Source organism: Scyliorhinus canicula, chromosome 20, assembly GCF_902713615.1.
Source record: "Scyliorhinus canicula chromosome 20, sScyCan1.1, whole genome shotgun sequence".
NCBI lineage: Eukaryota > Metazoa > Chordata > Chondrichthyes > Carcharhiniformes > Scyliorhinidae > Scyliorhinus > Scyliorhinus canicula.
Window position 1 is genome coordinate 21,976,442 of NC_052165.1, and position 15,225 is coordinate 21,991,666.

A 15,225-nucleotide genomic window follows, 5' to 3' on the forward strand; every position below is an offset into this window, starting at 1 on the left:
TCTTCATGAATAACCCCAGCTGGTATAGGAATTGAACTTGTGCTGCCGGCTGTACTCTGCACCACAAACCAGCTGTCTAGCCAAGTGAGCTAAACTGGCCCCTAATTTGTGCTAAATGTATACTAAAAAACTGACAAAGCAACCTGTGAATCTGAACTGTCACAGAGTTGGGTTAATGTGCCCTGAGGTACAGGTGCAACATGTAAATACTTGTAGAGCCAATAATAGTGCATAGAAATTTAGTTGCAGTGACATTATGGCTGATGTTTCAATCAACTGAAATAATTTAATTATTCTTACAATATAGGTTCAGAATTCAATCCTGAAAATATTGCTTTAACTTTGAGGAAGTGGGGAGGTGACAAATGCTTAAGATCTTGTCCAATTCATTGGGTAGCAATTTCTGGTCTTTAATGCCGATGGGATCTTCCTGACCTGCCAAAGTCGACTCCCCCAGGGCGGTTTACCCGGTGGGCAAGTCATTCAAAAGGCCATAGAATTTGTATCGACAGGAAGGTTCCCAGCAGCGGTCAATGACCCACCACATTATCCTTGGGAAAGTGTGCCACTGTGGTGACGGGAATTTCCTGCCATTACTTTTCTCTTGCTAATGAATTGCACTAAATATGCAGCGAACCTGGGCTGGATTCTTCGCCGCATCAGGAGCTCCCCTACTGGCAGGAGGGGGCGGAGAATCCAGTGTCAGACAGAAAATGGGATTGGCGTTCTGATGCTGAGGCCCTCTGCTGGCGTTGGGATTGAGGTTCATGCTTGGCGGGTGCCGGTGGCATCTTTCAGTCATGCCAAAGTTGGCCCTGCCAAGGCAGTGTCCCCAGGGGCGTTACACTGCGCGGCTGCTAGCCCCCCCCCACCGGACAGAGGATCGGTGCGGGGTCAGCGCCGACTTTCTGGTCGTAAGACCAGACGGATCCTGTGGATATAGCTGCAGGATCAGAGAATCCACCCCCTAATTCAACAGACACCCATCAGAGACCGCCTAGTTAAAGAGACTCCCCAGACGAGAGACCCTTGTTTGGAAGCTAGAGATCTGTCCAGGCCGAGGCAGTGAAAAGAATTACTACGATAAAACTCAGGCACAGGAAGCAGAAGCTGTCAATTCTTAGAAAGAGAAAACCAGTCAGTTGGTTTAAACCTCTTCAGATCTTTGATCTGCAAGCCTTTCATTGATTTCTCTGTGATATTGATTTTACAGGCTGTGATTGACAGCTGACACACAAACGCAGCTGTTTACATTGTTTCATTCATCTACCTTCAGCCTTGAGTGATTTTGAAGTAGTCAGCTGTGTAACTAACAGAAAGGACTTACCTCTCTTTGATCTGGTCCAGGAGCTGTCAATCATAGCTTGATGTTTAGAACCATTGCGGTAAGTTTCACAACTGACTACTTTAGGTGTGCTTTAAAGCAGTGATTCTTTTCACTGCCTCTGTCGGGACAGAGGGGGCCCAGATGCGGGACCTCACTATCGGGTCACCCATTAAAAATGGCACCCAATAGCGGGATTTTCTAGGGAATCCCTCGCAATCCTTGCCATGCATGAATTTGCATGTCTAAGGATTGGGAATCGCTTCCTGATTTGTGCTCCCAGCATGCAAACAAATCAGGTGCAATTCAGCTCCGGTGGGAGAACATAGGGCCAGATTCTCCAATTTTGAGGCTAAGTGCAGAGGGTCTGTGTCATTTCACGTGGAAAAATTCAGCGCCACCCTCTCACTGAAGCTGCGTCCAGTGAGGGGCTAGCAGCGCACCACGTAAAACTCCCGGACACCCCCTCGCCCCCCCTGGCCACTCCTCACCAGTTCCGCCAGCCCTTGCAGAAGCCACCCCACCCAGCAGCACGGCTGCCACCTAACTGTGGCGGCGCCGGGTTCCCGCACGGCTGGGACGAGAAGTGAACCGTGCCATTGTTAACTCGGCCCAACAGGCGCGGGCATCGTGGGAGGCCTTTCAGGTGACACGCTGAGGCCGTACCAATGCAATGTTGCCATTTCAGAGGGGGTGGAGCATATGAAATCTGCGTCAAACAGGTACCGCCCCCGATTTTGCCGTTAAAAAGGGATTATCCGCCCGATTGGTGATTACGAAATCAGTGTCAGGGAATGGAGAATCTCGCCCGAGGTCTTACAATAGGATAATCATGCCATTAAAATTAAAGGATGGTGGGACCTCAGCAGGGAATAAATTACCACCAACTCTGCCAGCGCTGCAGCCAATTTACATTCAGAAGAGTGCCGATTGGCAGGAAGCGGGACTTCTGTCCCCCCTTCTGAATGAGGCCCGGTGTTGAGGAGTACCCAGCCAACCTGATTGATCAGAAGCTCTCCAGTCCCTGCAACAACTGCGATGCAATAGCTGGATGCTGAACTACACCAGGAGGCTGATTGGGGCTCCAGAGTGGAGGCCGAAGGAAGAGTTTGGTCCAGAGGTGTCTGGGCCTTCACAGGATGGTGGGGGGGGGGGGGGGGGCTGGAGGGAGGGGGGGGGGGGGGGGGGGGGGTGGAACGGTCCCAATCATAAGGGGGATTCCAATGGAGGCGCACCACCCATTTCTGTCCCAGATTTAACTTGGACTATTTTCGGCCTTCGCCCACAATTCTTCCATCTGCCTGCCTGCCTAAAAGTTGAGGCTGGGCAGGAAACGGCCCTTACCCGTGACCATTAATTGGCCACACATCGGCTTCAATTGGTGCAAGGGTGGGCCTCCCACCTAAGGCCTTGCCTGCCCTAGCGTACAACTGCTGCAAGCAGGATGGGTGGGGGAGAAGGGCAGATGGGGAGAGGGGTTAAGGTGGGGTGGTAACTCAGGGAATCCCACCCCTGCAATTTCACATCCTCCCTCAACCTAAAAGGCCACTGGTGCGCGGCAGAGGAGCGTGAAATTCTGGCCTATCATTCATCACATTTCTGACGGTTTGTAAGTGTTGATATGAGACCAATATAAAACAATGTTAAATTACAACCATTATATTGTAAACAATATTGTAAAAAAATCTAATTCTGCCGAGAGGAATATTTATTGGAATAAGGGCCGGGATTCTCCACTACCTGACGGGGCGGGGGTCCTGGCGTACCGGAGTGGCAAGAACCCACACCGGCATCGGGCCTCCACAAAGGTGCGGAATTCTCCGCACCTTTAGGGGCTAGGCCTGCGCCGGAGTGGCTACCGCTCTGCCGACCGGCGCGAACGGCCTTTGGAGTCCCGCCGACCAGCGCCACGGCTGGCCGAAAGGCCTTCGCCGGTCGGCATGAGTCCGTGCATGCGCCAGAGCATCAGCGGCCGCTGACGTCACCCCGGCACATGTGCGGTGGAGGGGGTCTCTTCCGCCTCCGCCATGGTGGAGGCTGTGGCGGCGGTGGAAGAAAAAGAGTGCCCCCACGGCAGAGGCCTGCCCGCTGATCAGTAGGCCCCGATTGCGGGCCAGGCCACCGTGGGGGCACCCCCCGGGGTCAGATCACCCTGCGGCCCCCCCCAGGACCCCAGGGCCCGCTCGCGTCGCCTGCTCCCGCCGGCACCAGAGGTGACTTAAACCACGTCGGCGGGGGAGGCCTGACAGCGTCGGGACTTTGGCCCATCACGGGCCGGAGAATCGCCATGGGGTGCCCGCCGACCTGCGGGGGGTTGGAGAATTCCGCCCAAGATCTTTTGAGGTTGAGATAACTTTTCAAAATTCATTCTCTAGATGTGGCCGTAGCTGGCAGTGCCAGTATTTATGTGAGGGACAGAAAGGCCATGCTGAATTGCCCTGACAATTAAAATTCAAATGACTGTGGTATTAAAGTTGGCAAAGGATGAAGCTGATGAGCTGATACCTTTTGTATTATTGAAGCAAGGGAAAAAACTAAAAGGCTCACTTATTGATTATAGGCAGCTCAATCAACAAACACAAAAGATCGGAAAATCATTGTGCAACCACTGCTCTTAAAGTTTCATCACAAATCTATATTTCCATAAATGAAAGCGACAATTTAAACAGTCTTCAGTTTGGGAATCAATGGAATTGAGAAAGGGTGGATAATATCCAGAGAGAGAGAGAGAGAGACAGCAATGAGAAAAAGACACCTCACTGGTCTGAGAATAGATCAGCTGCTATTTCTGTTTCTTGTACTGGAGAATTAACAATTTCAAAACCTGTCCTATCTGGCAAATGTTTTGAAATTCTTTTGAATTTTCTGTTGGATAATAATGTACCAGCACTACACTGCTGAGTATGTTTGCCAAATTTACATGCAGATTAAATTATATCCAAGCTCATCTCCTACTTTTAGAAATGGGAGAAAACTTATTTCTGGAGCAATGCTTTATTGGAGCAGCAGTTCACAATTAGACTTCATTCAGTCTGTCTACCAAGTCGTTCTTTTATTTCAGCATTGATTTATTAATCCACGACCAATCTGAATTGTCACTTCGCACTTTGAATCCAGTGCCCAGCGAATGCCCCTCATTTACTCCACTCCCACCATGGCAGGTGAAGACAATAAAAAAAAAAGAATCTGGGACTAAAAGTCCAATTATGACCATGAAACCATTGTCCTAAAACCCTAGCTGGTTCACTTATGTTCTTTAGGGAGGGAAATCTGCCTTCCTAACATGGTCTGGCCATGGTCCTGAAATTACAGTTATTATGTTTTGGGGGCAATTCAATGGGAGTCATCAGTGGAACGTCCGGTGACTCCTCACAACTGGTGGGGATTTTGCAAGTAGAATGGGGCTGATATGCAAATCACTGGGCCAGTGCTGGCTCTCTTCCCTCCTGGAAAATCTCCAGTAGTTTGTCTGCAGCTTTCCAATAAGCCATTCATTGTGTGTGAAGCTCCCCAATGCCACGTGATCTTCACAAGTTTCATTTTATTCTGCATGAGACCCATACTGCAGATAAACTGAGAGCTCACAATGCTGGATTCTCCACCGGCGGGATGCTCCATTGCGTCGGCAGTGCACCCACACCTGTGGATATCCCAGTGGCGTGGGGTGGCCACAATGGGAAATCCCATTGGCAGGAGCCGGGATCGGAGAACCGCGCTGCTGGCGAGGGCACACTGCTCAGAAAATAAGTAGCTGGCAGACTGCAGAAGCCCGCCCAGTAAGTCCCTTAATTTCTAGAAGAGATAGCAAGAAGGGTAGAGGGTTGGTAGAAGGTAGGAGGAAATGAGTGGCATCTGAATGGGATTTAGGGAGCAATTCAGCAAATCCATTGCGCCCAGTGTGAATCCGGGAGTAACGGGTAACGGGTGAATCCCAAATGGGACTCCGTGCCAGGCTCTGAGTTGATTGCGAGTCACCCGATTTGCTCTTTGCCCAGATCTGCATATTTGAATGATCTATTAAGCTCATTGAAATACCCAGACGCTGGATTCACCTGGCGTCTGGGACTCAACATCTGCATCTGCGAGACCGCGCCAGGGCACCGTTTAGTGCTGGTCCACACAAACGTGGACCAGGTGTAACTGCATCTCAAGATGTCCCTCGGGCTAATAGAGACCCCTGAATGATGAGGGACGGGGCAGGGTGGTACCCTGTCACTTCCCCTGGCACCCGGGCACCATGGCTCTGTCAACCTGGCATCCTGGCAGTGTCACCTGGGCACCCAGGCAGTGCCACTGTCAGTGCCAGGGTAGCAGTGCCAGGATTCCGGGGCACCACCAGTGTGCCCGGGTGTCAGGGTGCGAGATCAGCTAGCAGCAGGAAATCTGTCTACTTGCGGCAGGGAGAAACTTCCTGAGGCTAAAAAATATGGCAAAGTGCCGTTGAGGGCATACTGCAGTATGCCCAAAGGGCAGCACGGTAGCATTGTGGATAGCACAATTGCTTCACAGCTCCAGGGTCCCAGGTTCGATTCCGGCTTGGATCACTGTCTGTGCGGAGTCTGCACATCCTCCCCGTGTGTGCGTGGGTTTCCTCCGGGTGCTCCGGTTTCCTCCCACAGTCCAAAGATGTGCAGGTTAGGTGGATTGGCCGTGCTAAATTGCCCTTAGTGTCCAAAATTGCCCTTAGTGTTGGGTGGGGTTACTGGGTTATGGGGATAGGGTGGAGGTGTTGACCTTGAGTAGGGTGTTCTTTCCAAGAGCCAGTGCAGACTCGATGGGCCGAATGGCCTCCTTCTGCACTGTAAATTCTATGAGCAGTGCCAAGAATCACCCCGCCAAACGTGCCTGACTTAGGTTTAAATCTGCTGAATTGAAAATAGGCAAATTTGCTCCATGGACCTTTTTTGACCTATGGACCAGGCAGTAAACCAAGTCTCTGTCTATCTATTCTAATGATGTAAGTGAAGGAAAATGTTCCATGGCACTCTTCAAAGAAGAGCAAGGAGCTTGCTTTGTATCCTGGTCAAATGTTCCCCTCATTAAACAACAGCATAAACAAAATAACTCGTAATCAATTGGATTGCCTTTTGTGAGATCTCCCTATGTGCAATGTGGCTTCCAAGTATCCCAATATAACAGCAATGCCACTTGGAGAAAAAAGCATCATGTGAAGAACTTGGAGACGTGATGAGGCACCTTAGAAATGCAAATTTGTTGGAGCAGATTTCCCTGGTTAGGAGATAACCACAAAGCAACCACTGGGCAGAAAGCACTGAGGAAAACTGGGAATGATTTTCCTGACACCTGGACCACTCACTTGGGTGGTCAGAAAATCAAACAAGCTTTGTTGCAGCGGAAGAGGGAGAGATAATTGTCGCCCTGGATTTTCTTATTTATGCCAAATGCAGGAAATGCTTCAAGCCAAAGTGGTAAAGAAGAAAATTGTGTCCTTTCTTGTTAGCTTATTGTGTTATTTCAGTCTTGTTATTTTCATGAACTTGCTTTTGATTTTAGAATTAACCAAGTAAAAAAAACTTGTGCTATATAATAACGAAAATGGAATTGCCATGGATTCATCATCACTTATAAGACCATAAGACATAGGAGCAGAATTAGACCACTTGGCCCATCAAGTCTCCTCCGCCATTCAAGCATGACTGATATGTTTCTCATCCCCATTCTCCTGCCTTCTCCCCATGATCTCTGACCCCCTTGTTAATCAAGAACCTACCTATCTCTGTCTTAAAACCACTCAGTGATTTGGCCTCCACAGCCTTCTGCGGCAAAGAGTTCCACAGATTCACCACCCTCTGGCTGAAGAAATTCCTCCTCATCTCTGTTTTAAAGGATCGTCCCGTCAGTCTAAGATTGTGCCTTTTGGTTCTATTTTTTCCCACTAGTGGAAACATCCTCTCCATGTCCACTCTAAGTAGACTATTTGACCCCATCATGCCCATGTCAGCTCTCGGTATACTAGTAATGGGAAATCTGGGCTAGTGAGTGAGCCACTGGAGCGGCCCTCCTTTATCTCAGTGGGCCACAAGATTGAAATCAACTTATTCACTAAACCCCTGAATAAGGTTGAATACATTTAATACACACCAAATGTTGCATAATGAGTTATGGAAAATGCCCAATCATTCATATATTAATAGAACTGTCAGCAACTTCAAATGGTAAAAGCAAAATAAATATATCTGCTTTGAATGGACTGAGGAGAAACGCATGACTCTCACAGTCAATGTTTAGCAGAATCAGCACGCACCTCATTTTACCCCCTTGCCTTACGCACGCATCACTTCAGTCATACCGGCAGGAAACAAAAACGACATGGGCGGAAACCAGTGGAATTTGGCAACCCAGCGCATGGGCAATTGTCAACAAATTGTCCTGTGGGCTGCATTCAGAACCCAGATGGGCCTCATGTGGCTCCCGGGCCTCAGGTCACCCATTACCGCTGTGAGGCATTCGAGTCAGGCCCATTCGCTGCTCTATCCCTGAAAGTTTATTTCCTTCAAGTCCCTGTCTAATTTCCTTTTGAAATTATTGATTGCCATTGCTTTTACGACCCTCATAGGCAGAGAGTCCCAGGTCATTACCACTCGCTGTATAAAAACGTTGTGTCCTATTTTGTTCTCATTAAATTAACTTCATAGCAAATTGGCGGAGGTCTTGCATGTTTTGGGACAGGATGTAAAATCTTTAAAGCATTGCTTCTGGCATTTGTGGGCAAAGCTTAATTACGTTTGCAAGATTTTATGGCATTGAACTAATTACTGGTCTGAGATTCACAGAACGTATGTAAACACCATTAACCAATTTCACTGCTTTGTACCAAAATTTTAAATAGCTGAGAAGAAGATACACTTTATCAGAAGCTGTAACCCTCCTCACACAGAGGTGGGCTGTCTGGTTACACATCAGCTCCGGTTATATGTGCTGATGTGCATTAATACCCAGAAGTACACACAGTAAAACTATTTTTTATGGTTATGCAAAATTCTCCCATTTTTCAGTCCAATTGAATCATGCTTTAAAAAAGACCAAAGTATTGTTGACTGAAACAAAAACAGAAAATACTGGACAATCTCAGCATCTGTGCAGAGAGAAGGGAACTAACATTTCAAGTCTGGATGACTCTTTGTCAAAGCTGTCTGTTGCCTGAATGCAGTTGACTGAATGTTGAGTGAAAACGAATGGCCGACATTTTCATAGAATCATAGAATTTACAGTGCAGAAGGAGGCCATTCGGCCCATCGAGTCTGCACCGGTTCTTGGAAAGAGCACCCGACCCAAGGTCAACACCTCCACCCTATCCCCATAACCCAGTAACCCCACCCAACACTAAGGGAAATTTTGGACACTAAGGGCAATTTATCATGGCCAATCCACCTAACCTGCACATCTTTGGACTGTGGGAGGAAACCGGAGCACCCGGAGGAAACCCACGCACACATGGGGAGGATGTGCAGACTCCGCACAGACGGAGACCCAAGCCGGAATCGAACCTGGGACCCTGGAGCTGTGAAGCAATTGTGCTATCCACAATGCTACCGTGCTGCCCGGTATTGTGGCAGTAATGATAGTGGCACAGTCAGTGTTTACCGTCACGACCGCACAGACTAATGCTGAAATCCAGCAATTGCTCTAAGTGATTCTCTGCTGCTGCTGGGAGTGCATCTCCTCACCCTGCCCCAAGGCCACAATCAATGTGAAGTCAATTGACTGACGCAAGCCTCTGGGACTGAAATTTACCCTTGGGACGTGCCCGAAGATGCCGTGGGTGGAAGCAAATGTGAAACGCATGTCTGCCAGAGATTGCATAGTTACACCAGGGGCCTATTAATACTGATCCAGCGTGTAACACGTTTGATAGTTGGGCTTGAAATGAACGAGGTTGGGGACGTATCAGGTGCCATGCCCAATGAGGTGCCAACAGGAATGGAGGGAGGGTATAAAACCTGAGTCGGAAGGCTACCAGGCATTGTGGAGGAGGCTGAGGGCATTGTGTAGGATAATAATAAAAACCTTCCTGTTGTCCAGCAACGGCATCAGAACCAGACTGTCATGGAAGACGGATTGGCAGCTTGGGTAAAGTGCCCTTTATTTCCCCGATGAATGCTTGGCTGCTCTAATGCAACAGGTCAGTACCCGGTACCACATTCTCTTGACCAGGAACAGCAAGAGAAGGCTGGGATTGCTTGACAAAGAAGGATAGGACGGAGATCGCTGTCCAAGTCAGTGGATTGAACATTGTGCGCTGCACCTAGCTTCTAGATCAACGATCCTCTGCGGTCGGCAAGGGTGAGTGCAGTGAGGGCATAGACATGTGTGGAGAGGTGTAATCAGATTCCGTTCTCCTGTGCCTTCAGGAGCATGAGTGTGTACAGAACATAGAACATACAGTGCAGAAGGAGGCCACTCAGCCCGTCGAGTCTGCACTGACCCATTTAAGCCCTCACTTCCACCCTATCCCCATAACCCAATAAATCCTCCTAACCTTTTTGGTCACTAAGGGCAATTTTATTATGGCCCATCCACCTAAACTGCACAGGCGCGATTCTCCGCTGCCCACGACGGGTCGGAGAATAGTGGGAGAGCCTTCCCGACAATTTTCACGGCCTCCCGCTATTCTCCCCCCCCCGTCCAGCCGCCCCCCGACACGAATCGCTGCGTGCCGTTTTTTACGGCAAACAGCGATTCTCCGCAGGCCGATGGGCCGAATACCGCGGAGTTTACGGCCGTTTTCACGGCCACGATTACACCTGCTTTCAGCGTTCGTGAAAACGGCTGCAAAGTGCCCGTCCCGGACAACCATGGCACCGATTGGCACGGCCGCACCACGGCCGTGCCAAGGGTGGCATGGGCCTGCGATCGGTGGGCACCGATCGTGGGCAGCGGGTCCGATACCCGTGCACTATTTGTTCTTCCACCGCCCCGCAGGATCAGTCCGCGGGGCAGCTGAGGGGCATGACGGCCCGCGCATGCGTGGGTTGGACGCGTCTGCGTGATGACGTCATCCGCGCATGCGCGGGTTGGAGCCGTCCAACCCGCGCCTGCGCGGCTGACATCATCGTGCGCGTCAGCCGCCGTGACTCTTGGCGGGCGGAGTTAGCGGCGTTTGCTAACTCCGCGTCGCCGTGATTCCCCCGGCCCCGATACTAGCCCCGCCCGGGGGGGGGGGGGGGCGGGGGGGGGAGAGAGAATCGGGTCCCGGGACGGAGCTCCGAGGCTGGCGTGAAACACAGCCAGTTTCACGCCAGCCTTCACGGCACGCCGGATTTGCGGAGAATCGCGCCCCACATCTTTAGACTGGGAGGAAACCAGAGCACCCGGAGGAAACCCACGCAGACACGGGGAGAACGTGCAGACTCCGCACAGACAGTGACCCAGTGGGGAACCGAACCTGAGTCCCGGGCGCTGTGAAGCCACAGTGCTATCCACTTGTGCTACTGTGCTGCCCCAACTGACACTGAAATGTGTTCTACTGAGGCTGGACTGTTTGCACAATAGGCCACAGTGCATTGGAGGGGGAACTGTGCCGCAGTGAAATGGCCTGCTGAATGCCCTTATTGGGGGAGGGGGCATATGGAATGTACCTTAAGGGAGATGGAACACTAATGAGCCTTTATATTGTCCCCTGTCAGGAGAAGGCAAGCCACAATGCAGAAGAATGCTGCCAAACCAGTGGGGGAGTCACCAGTCAGCTTGTCCTCACCAGGAGCAAAAGTGAAGGTGGGGCGTGATTCTCCCGTACCCGACGGGGTGGGGGGGCTGGTGGGACGGAGTGGCATGAACCAGTCCGGCGTCGGGCAGCCTCAAAGGTGCGGAATCCTCTGAACACTCAGGGGCTAGGCCCGCCCCAGAGTGGTTGGCGCCCCGCCGGCCGGCGTAATAGGGGCCTGGTGCCACACCAACTGGCGCCAAAGAGCCTCCGCCGGGTGGCTTGAGTCGGCGCATGCACGGGAGCACCAGTGTGAGCTGGTGTCAGCCCCGCGCATGCGCACAGAGATTCACTTCCTTATCGGCCATCGCGGAGGACCACAACGGCTGACGCGGAAGGAATAGAGTGCCCCCACGGCACAGGCCCACCCGCGGATCAGTGGGCCCCGACTGTGAGCCAGGCCAATGTGGGGGCACCTCCCGGGGCAAGATCCCCCCACGACCACCCAGGAACCCCGCAGCTCACCCACGCTGCCAAGTCCCGCCGGTAAGGGACCTACTCTGATTTACGCCGGCAGGACCGGCTACAGGCGGGTGGGACATCGGCCTATTGCGGGCTGGAGAATACGGGCGGCCCCGGCGCCCATTGAGTTGTGCCAAACCCCGCCATTCTCCAAGGCAGGCGGCGCGACTCACGCCGGGCCTGTTTTTGGGAGGGCGGGAGAATTGGGAGGACGGCGGGGGCGGGATTCACGTCAACCCCCGGCGATTTTCTCACCCGGCGGGGGTTCAGAGAATCCCACCCCTTGTCCCTCTGCTACTTGCCTGTGCATCAATAATGAGCAGGGAGGTGCAAATGTACCTTACACTGGTGGACAACCTTCCCGTTATATCTGTGAGCTTCTCTCAGGATGCTCTGGATGAGGGCAGCAGCTCTTCCACCCCTCTGCCAGAGGCCGTTGCATCTGATGATGCTGTGACGTCTGTGGATTGCCCGGCCCAGTTGGAGAATCTGCGTCCTGTGGTCACAGAAAACCTATACATTCATTGAGTGGTACACATTTCTGTTAACAGAAGCTCCCGGTTCTCCTGCTGCCACTTTGATGGCCACAGGAGTACAGTCTATAAACTGGGTGTGCGTGTGGGGGAACACAACGATTACCATGAACCCCTAGTGCTCTCTCTCCTCCTGGCTGCCCTCGTCTGTCCAGTAGTGGATGAAAGTGCAGGTGAGTTTGAAGCTGGCATCTGCCAGCAGCTTGACATAGCTGATTGCAGGATGCCACAGAAATTCCCCACTGAGCCCTGCAATGAACCGGAAGCTTGGAAGTTGAGGGTCACAATGACATTCAATGCCACCAGCATGGGATGACACCCCCCCCCCCCCCCCCCTCCCCCACCCCTCACGCAGTTGGAGGCAATTTTGGAACCGATCATGTCGCAAATTGATATCACTGTGTCCCTGGAGAGGTGTTGCCTTCTGCGGCACTGGACCTCAGACATTTTCAGGTAGTTTTTAAAATATAATATTTTTAAATAATCTTTATTGTCACAAGTAGGCTTACATTGCAATGAAGTTACTGTGAAAAGCCCCTAGTTGCCACGTTCCGGCACTGTTCAGGTACACATAGGGAGAATTCAGAATGTCCAAATTACCTAACAGCACGTCTTTCAGGACTTGTGGTAGGAAACCTGAGCACCCGGAGGAAACCCATGCAGACATGGGGAGAACGTGCAGACTCCTCACAGAAGTGACCCAGTCGGGAATCGAACCTGGGACCCTGGAGCTGTGAAGCCACAGCTCTACCAACTGTGCTGCCCTCCACTGTGTTACCGTGCTGCCCATATACTCTAGCCACTGCGTAGTGGCATTTTCAGCGTCCCCTCTTGCCTTGTCCACCCTGTTGGCCCTGCACCAACTGAGCCCATGCCTCTCCTCTCACAGGTCTCTGCCTGGGATGCTGCCAGAGCTCCCCTGGTCTCCTGTACCTCCTGCCCCTCTCTTCCTCTTCAGAGGAGCTCCCATCAGCAGAGTACACTGTGGAAGGACTAATGTGACCCACCATATCCAGTGACAATCTTTTCAAAATATGCACATTGAGTCTCGATGACGACATTTGGCTCTGATTGTTTTGTTTTACCAATCATTCTGAGCCGAGAGTGACACTGAATGTCCAGTCAAAGAGGATTTCCAGGCAAAGAGGGTTGGACCATGAAGCCATCCAAAAGGTCAAACCTGTGTATTTCTTCTCATTATTAAACTCTCCTGAGTTTTGCTTTGAAAGTTTATTCCTTGGCAGTTGTGCCCACTATCTCTGCCAAGTGCATCTGCCCAACAGCCCATGCTACCACATAGCTGCTTTTTGTTTTAGTGTGTGCAGTGATCACCAAGGCAGACAATAGCTTCTGCAGTGGCTAAATGGGGCTCTCTGAGCCTTTCCCTGAACTTTGTCAGGGGGCAGTCTTCACTGATGTGAGTCATTGATTAGGAGTCACCATAGCTGCAGTCCGGGGTCCCTGTAAGGCCCCACTGGTGCTGACTTGCTCCACAAAGGCCAGTGCGGAAAGGTTGAGGAGTGCCCAATGTTGACGTGGCATACTGAAGCCGGGTCGGCTGTGGGATCTGTGATGAGTGTTTTTTAATGGTGGCGCTTGATTGTGGTCCTGCTGCCAGAGGGCCTCTGCTGTTATTCCTTGGCACTTAACCATACAGGCTGGTGCGATGGGAGGCGAGCAGCAGCTGGATTGGCAAGGTCCTTGTGCAGTGGCAGGCTTGAGTTGATGCAAATATTCTCCAGGAACTTTCTTGTTGCAGTCATCCCCCCTTGAGCTCAGGGCTGGGAACTAAGGGATTTGAGTTGATTGGAGAGAACCTGAGACAATACACATTGTTGTGTTGAGCTGAGTATGTACAAGACGTTTGTGGGATGAGTTGTACCATATTGTTTTTCTTTCTTTATTCTTCCATAGTATGGGGGCATCGCTGGCAAAGCCAGCATTTATTGCCCATCCCTAATTGCCCTTGAACTGAGTAACAGTAAGATTCAACCACATCGCTGTGGGTCTGGAGTCACATGTAGGCCAGACAAGGTAAGGACAGTAGATTTCTTTCTCTAAAGGAGATTAGTGAATCACATGGGTTTTTACGACAATTGACAATGGTCTCATGGTCACCATTAGACCTGTAATTCCAGATATTTGATTTGAGTTGATTGGAGGGTACTCGAGATGACATGCATTGTTATGTTGAGCTGGGTATCTACAAGACTGCTGTGGGATGAATTGTACCATACTGGTGCTCAGTACTCTGCAGTCAAGTAGACAATTGCAAGAACTGAGTTCCTTAAGGTTTGATCACCTGCACTCCATGAAGAGCCAGTCAGTTTGCTGAGGAAGTTATTCCACTTTTTGATATTTACTGCTGTCTTTTCTGCTGTTTTTTTGTAAGTTAGTGTTTCGTCAAAGGTAACACCAAGATAAACGGGATGTTATTTGTGATTCAGTCTTTTGCCATTCAAGGTGATGTTAAGTTCCCTCTTGGTGCTGGTATTGTCAGGGTGGGCTATGCTTGAGACTAATCTGTTACTATCTTGTAGTAGTTGACCAGTTTAGCAACATCATTGTTTAGTATTGCAGACGGGTAGCTTTTCGCCAACAGAATTTTACATCGCTCCTGACTGACATCCTACCTGCCAGGACTAGATGGCTGTTTGGCAGGTTTAATGTATCCATTGTATTTCCCTGTCAGGGAAAACACACTGGCAGTTAAAATCTTGGCCAAAATCTTTCCCAAACAACTGAGATACGGCGTAAAATCTGGAGGGTTGACAATCCGGGTTGAAGGTCACCACATTAATGTTGGAAGAGATGATAGGCTGGATTCTCCGAGTCCCCCAACCACGTGTTTTTCAGCCGCGCACCGTTCACTGGCGCCGGGATTCTATCTTCCCACCACTTGTCAATGAGATTTCCCAATGTAACCATTCAAGCCAATGTGAAACCACGGCTGTGGGTGCACTGCCTGTGGGAAAAGTGAATCGCAACGGAGAATTCTGGCTGATATTTATTATTCTTGCAAAGCAGATAAATTCCAAAGTCTTACAAAGAACTCTTATAAGGAAACAGATCATTCACTATGTACAGAGACTAAAGCTGTAAACAGTACTCTATAGATGTGGCCTCACCCTACCTATGTAGATGGCATAGTTTGTGAAAACGGATTGCAGCTCTCATAAGGC